The 17532-nt window shown below is 39.7% G+C and overlaps 1 long non-coding RNA gene across 1 annotated transcript in view; it reads right to left on the minus strand.

Annotated features, from left to right (window-relative positions):
* LOC121398204 overlaps nucleotides 1-17241 on the minus strand; it is an 83601-nt gene extending 66360 nt beyond the window's left edge. Inside the window, exon 1 of the long non-coding RNA XR_005964177.1 lies at nucleotides 16930-17241. This is a non-coding gene — a long non-coding RNA (uncharacterized LOC121398204). The remainder of the gene's footprint in view (nucleotides 1-16929) is intronic.
* Between the last annotated feature and the right edge of the window lie 291 nt (nucleotides 17242-17532).

The following is a 17532-nucleotide window of genomic DNA, read 5'->3' on the forward strand; positions in this document are numbered from 1 at the left end:
TGCCCTTTGGATGCCTATGATTAATTGCTGGGTTCAGCATGAAACGCATTAGGCCTTTTTGTGGGGTGTAATGATTTTTAATTTGTATAAACAAATTATTATTATAAATATATAATATTTATATAATATATTTTATAATATATTATTATAAATGCATGAGTATACTGTATATATTTTATGTGGTCCCAAAATAGTATTGGGCCAAGGAGTATTGGCGGAAAGCATACTACCTGCTCCTGCATCCTGCCTGAACACCCTCACCAACTCACTCACCCCCCTCTGAGTATTAACTCCAACTCAACCCCATTCTCCTGCTTGGTCTGCACACTAAAGCCCTGTCCCTCCTTCTAGTCTCCATGTCTGCATTCCCCACCACCTGTCTATGCTCGCTCACTCCCCTCCAATTGTGACCCCAACAAGTTGAGCCTATGGGGTCCGTTTTCTAAAGTGCGGTAAAAATATGCGCACAAAATATAGACAAATTTATTGCCGAATGTTTTCTCAGTTTACTAACCTGCGGTAAATATAAATCTACGAACCTTCTTGTGCAAGAATATGTGTTCGCCAGTTATCGCATTCTCTGAAAATAAAGCTACGTACACATTAACTGTGCGAAGGACAAAATTAACGCCATCTATAAAATGGTAAATTATTTTTTCACCAGAAAAGAAATAATCCCATAACACCTTGTTTTACCCATCATTCTTGTTCCTGTTGCCATTCCTGACAAGAGAAGAGAGAAGTGACATTATCAAAGATGTTTTGGATTATTTGTTTGTCTGCTGCTACAGCAGCTTTTTTATCTGAAAGACGAATTATGGCTAGGAGGGACCAAAGGCTTCGTCAGCCTAGATGAAACTACATTTATATGATGCACACAGATCATATGTTTATGATTTTTTTTTTATATGATTCTATTGGCAGGGGGTAAGTCTTGTGACTGAATGTATTGAAATGTGGATTTATATGATGCATACATGTTTGATTGGGTGAAATCTGATTACTGTGTTGCTGATATTCATAAAGTTTAGCAGTTTTGAAGATACATATCTGGGCATAAATCATGCCATAATAAATGCCATAAAAAAAGACTATTTTATAGCATAAATATTTGCTTAATTTGTCGCCAGAAAATTTGCAACTTGCAGAAATTACCGCTAATGTAAGATGGTTCGTTAAGGTAGTTACAGTCAGTGATCGCAATGATTTCTGAGTGCATCGCAGTTTAGTCAACTTAGTTGCTGCGAATAATTTGGCAGAAACATATTTGCAGCGATAACTTGCAGAAACATAGTCGCATTTACCGCGCTTTAGTAAACAGACACCTGTGCCTCTTCAACCTACATCTAATTCGAGCCCTGAAGTAAATGAGCATTAAGGAGTGTTATTTAGAACGCCTTTGTGCTACTACAGTTGCAGCAGGGGAAGTAGTAAATGAGGCTCATACAGTCAAAAATGGTCTAAGCTTACTGGTCAACGAGCAGCAACATTTACACCACCCTGGAGTTTTATTATGTCCTCATAAAGCTGGTGTAGGTTGAAAACATTTCCAAACATGTATTTATATATCCTTTTATGCCTGAAAGAAATGTCATTGAGCAAACTCTGCAGAACAAACTTGGCGTCCTCCCATGGAACACATTCTAGAACCTTTTCAAGAGATATTTTTGGATGTTAAAAATCTGTATTTTCACATTATTTTTCAATTATTTTTTTAACGTAATTGCAAGCCTTTGCTTTGGGAAATGATTTGCATTCTGCTGCCGACCTGTTTATCCGTCTTTGGTTTTGATATTTTGCAGGCTGTGTCCTTAGTGACCCAGAGGCCATGGCAGCATGTAAAGAGCTCTGATGCTCTACTGCAAATGCTTTCCTACTCTACTTTAAAGGCTATTAGTGAGAAAGGTGAACAATGGCTTCTGCTGAGTTTTCCTGTCCCTGCCTGAACTTGTTCCATAACAAAGAAACAACGTTCTCTGTAGTTCACTTAGTGTTATGGGTTCTTGGCAGCTGTGGCTATTAACCTGTAAGTGAATGTATGCTCTAAGGGCCCAAAATATGGTATGGAAGTTTCATTACATACTTCCCAACTGTCCCATTTTTGACAGTTCAGCAGTCCCGGATTATTACTGAAAATGTGCTGACTTTCTTTGATCTCCTGCACTGAACAGCCAGAAAATAATATACAGTGTTTCTGAAAGGTTATTAAAAAAGAGGCTTTTGGCATAGAGCCTTGAATAAGTGGCAGCTGCACTTAGATACATTTGTAACAATTTAAGATAAGCAAAGATGCAATTGTAATGCTTTAAGATTAGCAGGTCTCTTGGGAGAAATGAGGCTTGCAGCTTAAAGGGCAATTCTCCTTCATTATCAAAACTGTAATAACATAAAACCTGACCCTAAACTCCCAGAAATGCATAAATGTGTTCAAACATTAGCTTGTCAAGTTTTGTAAAATGGATGTGGTATTTAGGGGCTATGGCCATGAAATGGGCATGGTCAATACGTTTTTCAGTGCTACGAGCAGCAAATCTTTTTGTCCTTCTTTCTATTTTTCAAATGTAGGGAGGTATAGTCGGGCAAAATATTGCATTCTGTGCTTGTTTTTTTAATGCATTTTCCACCCTACCCTCTTTAATAAAGGAGATTTTCCCCGTGTATCAAAGACCTGTGTGATTGCACACAGGTCTTTGATACCCGGGGAAAATCTTATCACTACCAACCTACCAGCTTGTATTCCACATTTATGGTAAATGTACTTACCAGTTAATTTGTGTTCCCCAGGCCTCAGTTCTACCTCCTCTTTCCTCTCCGCCAATATTCCCCTGCCTAATCCACATTCTTCTCCCCTTCCACTCCCTTTATGTCATAACTCTGCCCCTTTTACTTCATTATATATGTATTAATATGACGTCACTTGCCAACGTTGAACATGAACCATGGAGTCATTTGCATAACCATATAGGGGGTTATTTACTAAAATCCCAATTTATCTCATTATTAATATAAAAAAAACTTGACCAAACTCCCATGCCGATTTTGCCTTATTTATTAATACTTATAACTCAAATTAATCAGATCTGGAAAAAAACTAATAAAATCGAGCAAAAACCCAAATTGTACAAAATTTTCAGGCTTTTTTTCCCAGAATCGCTCGAGTTTGTTCCCGAAAACCCCTAAAAGGTTGGGTTTTTGGGCTAAACCCACCGAAGACTACAGTAACTTCAATTTGGGATAGGTGCCTCTCCCATTGACTTATACAGGACCTCGACAGGCCTGAGTTGGTGGATTTTTTGGATTCAGGCTTTTTGCAGCATCAGGGTATAATAAATCTCAAAAAATTCAGAAAAATGTGAGGTTTAATAAAGAAACCCCCATAATGTGCATTAATGTTTCTGTTTTATTCAGTTACCTCTTTGTGAGAATTTAAGGCCAACTGACAGTTTAACCCTTTAGGGATTACGCAGTTTAATTCATATATCCAATAGACTCTTTAAAGTAATACAGTATCCATATCCCCACCCAAGCTTTAGCGGGGACATGCTCTATTGGCATGCATCTGGAAGCAGCTGGGCTATGCTTTGCTTCTGCCCAATGTTTAGCCACTAGTTGCTGGGCAATGTCCCGCCTCTTGTGTTTTTCTTTATCCTTTTCTGTATCTAACACTGCCCTGATACTGCCGCTAATGCATCCCACTGCGCTTTTTGCTTAGAGCTGTTTTACTGGTTTACCCCACTAGATAAGACCACAGGGACATTTTATAATATATCCAATCTTGCTAGTGGTGCAAGTCATCCTCTGCTTTATAGCATCATTTTTACCCTTTCGGAGATGTGTAAAACAATTGCCCAGAATTAGACTGCTACACATAAGACACCAGTGCATCTCAAGCTCAAGGGAGCTGTCATAGAAAATGCTGCTTCTGGAGCTTTAAAGAGGTGGTTCACCTTAAGTTAACTTTCAGTATGTTATAGAATGGCCTGTTCTAAGCAGTTTTTCAATTTTCCTTTGTTATTTCTTTTTTTATACTTTTTGAATGATTTGCCTCCTTCATCTAAATCTTTCCAGCTTTTGAATGGGGGTTACTGACCCCACCTAAAAACAAATGCTCTGTATTGTGAAAAAGTTGTCGTTTTTTTGCTACTTTTTATTACTCATGTTGTGCTCCAGGCCTCTCCTATTTATATTTCGGTCCCTTATTCAAATCAATTCATGGTTGCTAGGGGAGTTTTGCTAAAATTGCAAACTGGAGACCTACTGAAAAAAAAGCTAAATAACTTAAAAACGACAAATAATAAAAAATGAAAACCAATTGCAAATTGTCTCACTCTCACTCTCTACATCATACTAAAAGTTTATTTATCTACAGGATCTGAGGGGCTTAGATTTTCCTTTAAGCTTTTTCCTCTCCTGTAGCTGAGTTTTAGCCTATGGGGCAGTTTATTGGACAAACTTTGATTACTTGACACAATTGACATCATCACACATTGCTGCATATAATTTATGCCTACCCCATACTGGCTAACATAATATATATAATTGAAAGCATCATTTTTATACTTAGCCCCAGCTTATTTTTAATATAGCATCTCCTTATGATTTGTGTCATACCAATTTGGGGGGGGGGGGGATACCCTCTTTGCAAGAATTCCATGCACAGATCTTCTTACAATACCTGTAGGAGATATTTCACACTTGCAACATGTTGCACCATGTGCCATTAACCTTATTTTTTTACAATTTTGTTAAGGGGTTGTTTGTTTTATTGTTTCAATGATTGCACTATTTATATGCTACAATTCTAATATATATATATATATATATATACATATATATATATATATATATATATATATATATATATATATATATATATATATATGTGGGTTTTTTCTGTAATTTACTTGAGATTACTTTTATATACAGTAAATAATAAATAAAATCTACAGAGAAAAAAGTAAACATTTCCAGCCCATAGTACAATAGCTAGTAGTAATGATACCACAGCTCCCTCTAGTGGAGAGTGTGAAACTTCGAGCAACTTCGGAAAATGAAGCGACGCGTGTGTCATAACACAGGCGACTCTCCTTTCAGCCGGCGCCGGAGAAGAGGAAGCGGTTCAGGGAGATTAGTCGATTAGTGGCCAGGCTCTAAATCTCCCCGAATCGCCTGGTGTGGACTAAGCCTAATTAACTGCTCGTGATTAATATTTATTGGACTGTTAGACACAACATGTTTCGGGCCTTTAACGCCCTTTCTCAAGTGTAACATACACAGACACAAAGTGAACATTTAAACACACCCACTCCACCCCTTGATTCTCAACATCCAATCTGGCTTGATATATAAATTAAGAAAAAAGTTCAGTTTTGTGTCCACAGATGATCAAGATGAATCCAATTTTCTTCCACGTTTTTAAAGAAATAATCAATGCAGCAAAGTCCATTCAAATAGATACATTTGTATAAAGTGAAATAAATACATAGTGTCTGAAGTGCTTGGAATCACATGGAATAAATACATAGTATTAAAAGTACATGAAAGCACCAACCTTTTAAAAAACTAAATTTAGATACAAACTTTAATACAAAGAATCAACTTGGTGGTACCACCATTATAGGTCTACCCCAGCTTCATATTTAAAACAATTAAAATACTTGAGGCTATTAAAAAAACGACACACCAGCGCAGTTGCATGGGGTTATGTTTATGATTTTATTTCCACCTGCTAAAGTGACCCAAGGGCAGGGAAGGTGAGACAAGGTTATTGGTTTATGTGCAGAAACACAAAGGTGGTCTCAGCACTCAACTCTGATCTCATCAATTAATATCATATTATCTCTCAGAACAAGAAGAACCACAAGTGTCAAAATAGTTTTTTCCCTTTTAGAGTTCCCTGTTAAATGGTCTGTCCCTTGAAGGAATGAATGGAATTAATGACCGTGATGAGCTTAATGGAGCTGTCACAGTTCTTTATAGCAGCCATAGATTTTCCATTCGTTCTCTGCGTAGGGCTTCACATTGCATTTTGCTGTATGTTTCTAGTGCAGTAAGCTGACAATCAGTTATTAGGGACCCTATGCACAATGCTGGGTCTTTTCTACCTATATGCTATAATATCAGAGATGGACAACCCATGGACCTGAAAGAGCTCCAACTAACATTTAATTTGTCCTATGATACTATATTTATTGTATATATATTTATGTAGGGAAATGAGAGCAGAGCAGGCAGTAATCCTTCCAACATTTCCCCTTGTCTCTGTCCATATATATTAGGTATCTATCTAGTGCTACCAATCACTGTTTCTGTAAGGAAATGAGAGCAGAGCAGGCAGTAACCCTTCCAACATTTCCCCTTGTCTTTGTCTCTATATATTAGGTACCTATCTAGTGCTACCAATCACTATTTATCTAGGAAAATGAAAACAAAGCAGACAGTAACCCTTCCAAAATATAAAAACCCCATATATTAGTCAACTATTTAGTCCAACAAAGCCGAGTATAGGTTAACCCATTTTGGCCTCTTATCAGACAACGAGAAAGGCAAGTGTGTGACTGCCACATCTCCGGAACTTATTGACCAACTGATCTCTATTGATGATTTCAGACAGATCCCCTTTATTTCTGACAGTGGGCCCTGATTTAGAGTGCCACCTAGCAAATCAAGACAGTTTTCCACACTATTTACATTATGATACATAGGGGTCCGTTTACTAAAGCGCGGTAAAAGTGTTCACACAAAATATAGACAAATTTGTCACCAAATATGTTTTCGCCAGTTATCGTATTCGCTGGAAATAACGCTACGTACACATTAACGCCTGGTTTACTAAACAGAGAAATGTGCAAAAGACTAAATTTACGCAAGAATATTCGCAACATTTTACCGCCACCTATGTAGTGCCGTAAAAGTATTTTTTTGCTATAAAATTCTCAAGGGGCAGGAAATATCCCATAATCCTTTTTTTTTTACCCATCATTCTTTGCTGACAGGAGACAGATCTGTAGCTATTGCTGACAGGATGTTTTGGCTTCTGCTTCTATCTGTTGCAACAGCAGCAGTTTCAGCTCAGAGGCGTATTATTGGCAGCGGCATCACAGTCCAAGGATTCGTCAGCCTCCACACTTTTTTGGTTTCATTGTGATTGGCTACATTAAACTGTGCATTTCTATGAAGCAAAGAGATTGACTGGTATGATTTCTTGTTCCTATGATTCTATTGGCAGAAGGGTTTATATGATGCAGACATGTTTGATTGGTGTTACTCTGGTAATGTTGTTGGATGGTATAATCGTCAGTCAATAAAGTTTATGAGTTTTGAAGATGCATTTCTTTAGTAAACGGACCCCACAATGATTATGCTTTCCCAGGCTCCTGAGTTTGTCCCCTTTACCTTTGGTAACATGGCTTTATTATAATTATTTGTTATAATTTTAGGTTTAACTAAACAGTCACCTAAACTGACCTTCAGACTGCCTGCACTTCCATTGGGTCATAGCCATAAGTGGGAACTTCTGCACCAAGATGACTCTGGAATGGTGAAAACATACCTCCCAACATTTGAAAAATAGAAAGAGGGACAAAAAGATTTGCAAAAGAACAATCTCCACCAGTGCTGACTTCTTTAATTCTTCTTTAATTCCTTATTCCCAAGTAATAGGGTCCAACAGGGTAAGAGGGAGCACCTGTCCTTTAATGACTAAACTATCTTTCCTCAATTGGTGGAGGGTGCAGGGCCTTTATATAAATGGTGAATAAGAGGCCCTGTGCCCTAGGCTTTTTCCTTTGCCATCCCAATGGAACATGATGCTCTATAGAAGGATGGTGGAAGATAATTATGTTTTCTTGGGTCAGAAAGACTCTTTTATCACCAACAGAACAAAGGTGCCTGGCTTTAAAAGCATCATATACTATATTAATTTATATTTAATGGTTCCTGCATTGTGGTGTCTATTATGGATCATTTGGTTCACCTTTAAGGTAACTTTTAATATGTTATAGAACGGCCAATTCCTAACAACTCTTCAATATGTTTTCATTATTTATTTTTAATACTTATTTGCCTTTTTCTTCTGACTCTTTGCAGTTTTCAAATGGGCGTCGCTGACTCCCTTCTAAAAAGCAAATGTTCTGTAAAGCTACACATGTATTGTTATTGTTACTTTTTATTACTGATCCTTCTATTCAGGCCCTCTCCTATTCAAATCAATGCATGGTTGCTAGGGTAATTTGAACCCTAGTCCAAATTGAAGAGCTGCTGAATAAAAACTCAAAAACCACAAATAATAAAAATTAAAAAACAAAATTGCAAATTGTCTCAGAATATCACTCTCTACATAATACTAAAAGATATCTCAAATGTAAACAACCCCTTTAATAACGTTAAGGTGGCCATAGACGCAAAGATCCGCTCGTTAAGCGACATCGCCAAACGAGCGGATCGTTCCCCAATATGCCATTAATCGCTATATCGGGGGTAATCTGGACGTTCGGGTCAAAATCAAACCTGTTTGATCGACCAAACGACCGATCTCCGCGGCACGAAAGATGTCGGCACTCTCCACACACGATCCAAAAATCGTACGAATCCTCGATTCGTACGATTGGATCTGTGCGTCTATGGCCAGCTTTACTCGCTAAACGGGTGCTGCTGATTCAGGGGGTCCTTTACTAAAGTGCAGAAATATATAGAATTTTTTTTACTCACAATGCATTCCAGTATAATTAGGCCCACCGCACTCTACATGCAGATGCTAGGAGTTTCAGTCCTATGAGAGACAGAGTTGTATTATAAATAAAGTGAGTAAAGAGGTTTGCCTCTAGTAATTAGACAGGTCAATTCAATTACTGAAATGCACCCATAACACGCAGAAACGTAACTAGAGGGGGGCGGGCCCTGGTGCGGGATGCGCAGCCGGGCCCCCCTCCGTACTCAATTTCCTGGCCGGATTCCAGTGGCGCGCAAGCTGCCAGGGGGCCCTGAGGGGGTGCGGGCCCAGGCCCAATTGCACCCTTTGCACCCCCAGTAGTTACGCAACTGAGAACACAGGCAAAAGACAGGCAGGCCATTTAAAACATGAAAGCACAATGTGAGTGTAAAAGCATGGTCAGGGCATGGCCAAGACAATACACAAATGGAGAATAAAACCCCAGGATTGACATCTCGGAAGTAGGGGTCAACTAATGACAAATAAAGCAGCCATAATTCCAACAGAAGGGGTGAATGAAAATTTGCATGGTGCTGCAGTGCATGGGAAATTGTGCAGTAACCCTATATGTGGATAGACACTAAGGGGCACATTTACCTAGGGTCGAATATCGAGGGTTAATTTACCCTCGATATTCGACCGTCGAAGTAAAATCCTTCGACTTCGAATATCGAAGTCGAAGGATTTACCACTATTCCTACGATCGAACGATCAAAGGAATAACCGTTCTATTGAACGATTAAATCCTTTGTATCAAACGATTCGAAGGATTTTAATCCATCGATCGAAGGATATTCCTTCGATCAGGAAATTGTTAGGAAGCCTATGGGGACCTTCCCCATAGGCTAACATTGGCCTTGGTAGGTTTTAGGTGGCGAACTAGGGGGTCGAAGAAATTTTTAAAGAGACAGTACTTCGACTAACGAATGGTCGAATAGTTGAACGATTTTTAGTTCGAATCGTTCGATTCAAAGTCAAAGGTCATAGTCGAAGGTCGAAGTAGCCCATTCGATGGTCGAAGTAGCCATATTCGAAATTCAAAATATTTTTCCTCTATTCCTTCACTCGAACTAAGTAAATGGGCCCCTAATAGATCTTTTTACCAGACTTCCCTTTTTTCCTGTACATATAAATAAATGTTTTCCCTCAATATCATTGGTAAGAATGTATAAAGGGCAATATGTTTTTATTGCCTGGATGTAGCTTTCCAAAAGAGGTTTATTAGCAGCTAAAAAATGATGGCATTTTACAACCTGGTTTTTCTTTTTTTCAACTATTGTATTGTCAAACCTGAAAATATCTGTATTAGCAATCACTGTGAAGTTCCATAGCCATATAAAGGCCATTACTATCCTCAGATAATACAGGGGGCACAGTGTTTTCTTTTAACATATTATACCCAATTCCTATTACGTACAGGGATACTTACGACACATAGAAACTAATACTAATCACAAAGTGGCGGAACTTGTGAGATTTTTTGAATGGTCAGATCCTCTGTATAACAATTCTGATCTTTAATTTGAAATAAAGAGCCCTTTAGTTGTATCTTGTGTTGTTAGCAGAGTATCTGGGTAATCTGGAGGTGCAGTAACAGTCAGGACTCTTATCAATCAGTTTGATGCTGCAAGCAATTCTGACACTTTCTTCTCCTCACTACATGCAGAAAAAAAAGGGTGTAACATCATAGCTTGGAGGCTCTTCCCAGAATGTAAGTTTTAATACAATTTTATGAACACACAACAACATGAGCACTGACACCTACTGGCAGAAGTAAATAATAGTATAACACAGCATTTGAGTGAGAAGGATTTTGTTGCTACACTCACTTGTCTAACACCCCCTCTCAACAAATACTTCTCATATTAGTCCCATCCTTGTACTTAGCTTCTCAAATTTGAAACTTAGTAATGGCTTTGCCGTAGCATCTGCTATCATATTGTCAGTCTCACATACCTACCAACCGTCCTGTTTTCCAGGGGACAGTCCCGATTTTGACATTTCAATCTGCAGTTCCAGATTGTTACTGAAATGTCCTGGAGATTCTCTTTGATCTCCTGCACTGAACAGCCGAAAAATATACAATGTTTCTGAAATGTAATTAAATAACAGGCTTTTGTCAGTGAGCCCAGAATACTTGGCACCCGCACTTAGATACATTTGTAACAATTTAAGATAAGCAAAGATACAATTGTAACTATTTAAAATAAGCAAGTCTCTTGGGGAAACTGTGACTTGAAGCTTAAAGGGAAATTCACCTTCATTAGCAAAACTGTAATAACACAAAAAACCCCCACAAATGTGTTCAAACCTTCCATAACCTGCCAAATTTTGTAAAATGGATGTGGTAATTAGGAGGCGTGGCCATAAAATGGGCATGGTAAAAAAAATTCAGATCTTTTTGTCCCTCTTTCTATTTTTCAAATGTTGGGAGGTATGGTCTCATATCTGGCCAAAGATATCAGCTAGAAGTACAAGATTGTCAAGCTCTGGCCAGCCCTCCTCACTGCTGGTGTCTGAGCATTGGGCTAACCTGAGCACTGAGGTACTGCCCCTAGCTCTAGTTTCCCTGTTCTTGCCTTGCCCTGCTCTTGCCTAGTTTGTGTCCTGTTCCCTGCTCCTGGTTCTTGCCCTTTCTGTCTTACTCCAGTGTAAGGAACTCCCTGGTTTCGAACCAGGGACCTGCTGTGTTCCAGACACTGCTCCTCCTTATTGAGTCACAGGAGGCGGGTTGGGTTTGGCCTGGTTCTAAGAGGACTGCTGCTTTGCTGCCTCCAGGTCAGTCTGTCCTAGTGCACCCCCTCGATCCAGCTGAGAGCAATTATGAATTAGAGCACTACTTAAGCCTGTTCCCCCCAACCCCCCTTTTCTGGATTATTAGCTAAAACCACTGACTCCTTCCTGTCTTGTTCCTGAAACCTGTTATGCAGAATTCTTGTTTTGTTACTGAGTCCTGAAATCCAGTTTTTCCTGCTCCTGAGAATATTCCGTTAATCCTTGTTTCATTCTTGTACCCCTTCTTGATCTGTTTTTGACTTCCCGGAATTGACCTTGGCCTGATATCGGACATTGCATGAACTCTGCATGTCTTGATCTTTTTGCCTGAATCTGATTCTGTTTGTCTGCAGCCTGCCCTTGAATTTCAGCTTGTTTTTGGATTTGTATTTTTCTTGCTGTATATATTTTTCTGCATAAGGCTGCATATATTTTTTGTTCAATAAATACGCTAAATTACTCGGCACCTTGGCTCCTATCTGCAAATCAAAACAGCCATCCCTCACATCCAGTCCTGTCTGCTCTCCAGTCTTAATGTTGCAGTCCTGTCTGGTCTATGCTCCAGCTGTCCTGCATCAGTCTTCCTGCTTTGCCTCCTGATCTAATTCTGCTCTTTTCCTGTCCTTGCCTTGTTCTTGTTCACCCTTGTCCAGCTCCTGTCTGCTTTTGTCAGTCCTGCTCCAGTCCTGCTCTGCCTTGTCCAGGCCACTGCTGGCTCTGTCCTGTCCTGCTCTGCCTTGTCCAGTCCTTTGCTTGCTAATTTCTTATTTGGCCTGACCCTGATTCTACGCCCTTGTCACTCTGTTCCTGCCAGCACTGTATTAACTCTTGCCTAAAAGACTCACCTTCTCACCTCTGCCTCCTCAACACCCCCTAACTATTTATGACACAAGATATAAGCAAAAAGTGAATACGGGGGGAGGTGGCAGATGAGCCAACATAATTTATGTCCAAATCACATTTTATACTCTATATTATAAATTTAACCGTTTCATATTTCTACTCCTATTATATTGTTATCTGTTCATTTTATTATGATTGGATAGCTTATGTATTTACCCATTCTATCCCTAGTCTATATTGTCTTTTAATAGTTTTTTATCCAAGTCTATCCCTAAGTACAAAGTAAAAGTTTTTATTCTATATATTATGTATCTACTAAATATTTAATGTCTATAATGTAATAAAAGGCACTAAGTTTACCCAGGAGCAGTAAACCATAGCAACCATAGCAACCAATAAGATATTTGCTTTTAAACAGGTGACCAGTAAATGCTGCCTGCTATGGGTTACTGCCCCTGGGCAAACTTAGTGCCTTTTATTACATATAGGTGATTGTGTGCTATCACAGCTAAAATAAATTCTCATTACAGCTTAGAGCTGATTTCTTTTTTCAAAATAAGAACAGACAGACAATATGACAGACACTAAGGACAGAATTAGTAGATAAATGTCTAATTATTTATTAGAGAATAAAAAGATAGGGCTCTAAAACTTAATTAAAAAGAACAGGTGACATAAGACAGTAGAACTACAGAGATAGAAGATAAAACAGGACGGTAGACATTAGTGCCTTTTATTACATAACCCCCAATGTAGTTAAAACAGCTTGGAGCAATCTGATTATTTTTTTCTTTTTTCAACGTATTAATAGGTGGTACGTATTTTCAGTTGGTCCTTATTGTCTTTATTGTTCATCTGTCCTAATTGTAATGGCACCAAGCTGTGCAAGGAAGTGTGCATAGCGTAGGACTCGCGCGCGCACACACACAGCTTCAATGATTGCTAGCCTGTACTTAGTGGTTCTGCTTGTGGGTTGTGCCAGGGTTGGGCACTGCTACTGGTGGTCACTGGAACATGGGGGTACAGCTATGGGGTTACAGCTATGCAGTCTCTATGATCTTCCATGTGTTTAAAAAGACTAACAATTTGGAATTCTTGGCAACCACCTTTTACAAGTCAGAAAGGGAACAGCCCCTATCGTAAATGCAGAACAGGGTTTGATTCTTTCTGCCAACCACAAAGGCAGCTTCCAGAGGGGGACAATCACATGATATTCTTGGTAGGCAATTATAGGGACCAATCCAACCCTAAATTGTGATTGTGCCAATTCTAACTAATACTGCTAGGCCAATAGAGTGCTATTTAGTGAGCATGCCCAGTTTAGTCTAAGTATAAGTTCCAGACAGTACTCAGCTCTTACAAGAGGACTTGGGGACAGTTATGTGTATTGTATCACAGAGGGTCCTGACTTTGTTTGCCCTCACAGTGGGGGTCAGCTACTGGGGAAGAACCGGGATGCCACTGGCAACACTTAACATTAAAAAGAAATAAAGGCTGGAATTTCTGTGCCATTTGCCACACAATTATGTTGGGAAAGAGGCAGGGGCGTAACTATAGAGGAAGCAGACCCTGCGGTTGCAGGGGGGCCCAGGAGTGTAGGGGGCCCAGTGAGACCCTAATTAATTAGCAATTTTAATATATCTTGGTAAAATAGGCCAACTTATAAATATTTTGGGGCTCTAAATTGAATTTGCTATGGGGCCCAGTAACAACTAGTTACGCCACTGGAAAGAGGAGATAACATTTTCTATGGAGTAAAAAAGTAAGTTGTTTCATCATTGTCCATCTGTCATTATCCGTCAGACTCTTGTCCCTCTGTTAAGCTGGCCACAGACGCAAAGATCTGATCGTACCTGTCACGAACACGGTACTTCCAACCACACGTGACTTTAGGTGTGGTTATCAGGGGTCACTCACTCAGTGTCTCACCCACCTTGCACACAGGTTAGACTAACACAAAAGCACCCCAAACACCAACCAACACCCACAAAACTCATTCGCTGCCACCATCTATCATTCACAGGCGATAGAAACCTAATGTGACTATTCCCCTGTTCTCTCTAACAGGTAATAACTCACAATACACCAATGCAATACACACTCTCTCACTATAGTCAGTTAGTTCCTACTGACTCAACAAGTACTTCAGTATGCAGAGGGTTAAGGCTCAACTCTTTCAGGCTAGGTTCGTTTAGAGCATCAAAGACAATCTTATTAAATTCTCTTTAATATTATAAAAGGTATAACAGTGCAATATACAAAAAGATGTTACAAAAAGAGACATACATTCAATAATACGATTACAAACAGTTGTAAAATAAAAGGGAAAACATGGAAAACCTATACTTAACTTCAAAGATATAGAATTCCTGGTCCTGGAGGCAAGGGGAAACAAACGGGATAACTTCCAATCGCAATTGGTCCTCCAAAGTAAATCCAAAGTTTAGTCAGAAGAGCTGACTATTTATTAGTGATTTCAGGGCATCAGGTAACTGCACACTCCCCCCTCTCTCAGGAATGTAAGGGGGCGTGGCCTAGCAGGACACAGATTGAGTTTTTATGACCTCCTGTGAGTAGGAACTGGACCAAGAATATAATGACCATAACTCTCCATTGGAACATAGGAGAGAGATGATTTTATATTCATTGATTATTAATTCTCTCAGGGATTCCATAGATACTAAACATCAATACTGTGTGACCTACACCTGCCCAGATATCCACATCTTATACACAGAGTACCAAACCTAGTCATGTTTGGACTCGTTTGAGATCTGAAATTGCCTTGAACCCATCATCAGTTTTTTATACTGTTGGTACAACAGGTATGGGTTCTGTAAGGATAAATATATTGGAGTATACATTATATGTAACCTTTACTTCACCTTTGAGGGTCTTGCTGGGAACATTAAGTTCTCACTCCTTGGGCTTTCCCCCTCCCCATGGAATGGCTCTTATCAGCCAGGGCATGGAGGAGGGCATGGCAGCTCTGACCCCTCTGACCATAGTGAAAAGAGACCTGTTATGTGTCTGATTTAGATGCTGGCAGAAATATTTCTCATGATACCTTGGCCTGTTTTATTAACTACTACAGGCCTGTATCATGACAGTACCAATCAATGTACGATCGGACTTTCCCATCTTCCGACCTGCCACTAACCATTCAGATCAAAGTCTTACCATTCCGACCAAATAAAGTAGTTAAAGAACAGATCAGCCGATGTTCTGCCTCTGACAGCAATCGTAGAATAGGCAAAGCCAGTGACAGTCTCCCACTGAAAATCATACGATCAGCAATACACGCAGATATATTATCGGCAGCCAACAGAAATTTTCTAACCTGTCCGATCGACCAAACGACCGATCTCCGCCTCACAGTGGGGGTCAGCTACTGGGGAAGAACCGGAATGCCGCTGGCGACACTTAACATTAAAAAGAAATAAAGGCTGGAATTTCTGTGCCATTTGCCACACAATTATGTTAGGAAAGAGGAAATAACATTTTCTATAGAGTAAGAAAGTATGTTGTTTCATCATTGTCCATCTGTCATTATCCGTCAGACTCTTGTCCCTCTGTTAAGCTGGCCACAGACGCAAAGATCTTATCGTATGAATCAATGTACGATCGGACTTTCCCATCTTCCGACCTGCCACTAATCATTCAGATCAAAGTCTTACCATTCCAACCAAATAAAGTAGTTAAAGAACAGATCAGCCGATGTTCTGCCTCTGACAGCAATCGTAGAATAGGCAAAGTTAGTGACAGTCTCCCACTGAAAATCGTACGATCGGCAATACACGCAGAGATATTATCGGTAAGACGGTAACCAACAGAAATTTTCTAACCTGTCCGATCAACCAAAGGACCGATCTCTGCTGGACGAAAAATGTCGGGACTCTCCACACACGTTCCGAAAATCGTAGGAATCCTCGATTCCTACGATCAGATCTTTGCGTCTATGGCCAGCTTTAGTCTGTCTGTCTATCAGTCCTTATTGTCCATTTGTACATCTGTTCTTGTTGGAGGGACAGAAAGGACAGACAAAGAGAAAGTACAGACAGGAGAGACGTACAAAAATGATATGTACAGAAAGGACAGACGACAAAGTGGAATGGAGAAATGGACAGGACAGACAGATGGGTGGACAATAAGGACTGAAAGGAAAGACGGACAGACAGACACTTGGACAAACCAGAAAGAAAATCGATGGACACAAATGACAGATTCAAAGAAAGTACAGATGGCCAAAATCGACAAAAGGGACAAATGGTCAGGCGGAACAGGCAGACAGAGGGACAAAAAGGACAGACAGACAAAAAGCATAGAGCAAAGTTGGATAAAAAGTATAGATGAAGATAAAGGACAGATGCACAGACTGAAAAAAAGAGAGACTGGCAGATGAACTGTTAGGAAAGATGGACAAATATACAAAAAGGACAGACATAAAAAAGGACCTATGAACAGGTGGACAGAAGGACTAAAAAGGACAAGTACTGTATATATATATACACATACAGAGGGACAAAAAGCATAGATGGGCAGACGGCCTCTTTGTTTGTCAGTATAGCTAATGTGCCAAAAAGAAGAAATGGAGTCTGTACCTGTTAGGTGGCAAAGTGCGGTGCTCCCAGTTTTATTGGAGGTGCAGATTACAAACACGTGTGGCTCATAAATTTCGGGACTAGCTCAGCCCTTCCTCAAGTGATAATTGCCATAGAGGCGTACACTGAATTTATACAAAAATGTAATGCTGCCATCTAGTGACCAACTATGGTCCAATTTTATGGTCCCATAAATATATCTTTAGTGCAGGCCAATTAAATGTCCATGTTTAAAAATACATAGACCAAATCTGAGGAACTTCCAGAGTTTCAAATATCCCCCATTAATGTGAGCATTACAAAACAAAACAAACAAACAAAACAGCACAAAATTAAACACAAGGTTTCTAGCAAAATTATTATACTGACTGACTAGATCAGAGGGAAGGAGGTTGCTAACTAGGGTTGTCAACTTTTTTTCTTGACGAAAATGGGCAGGGGGCAGGCCGGTGATGTAGGGGGGCAGGCCGGTGATGTAGGGGGCGGGCCAGTGATGTAGGGGCGGGCCAGTGATGTCGGGAGGGCATCATGAGGCAGGGCGTGTGACATCAGGGGTGGTACCGATGACAAATCAATTAGTGATTGGCTGATCACCATGTCATT

This window comes from Xenopus laevis, chromosome 9_10L (assembly GCF_017654675.1).
Source record: "Xenopus laevis strain J_2021 chromosome 9_10L, Xenopus_laevis_v10.1, whole genome shotgun sequence".
Classification (NCBI taxonomy): domain Eukaryota; kingdom Metazoa; phylum Chordata; class Amphibia; order Anura; family Pipidae; genus Xenopus; species Xenopus laevis.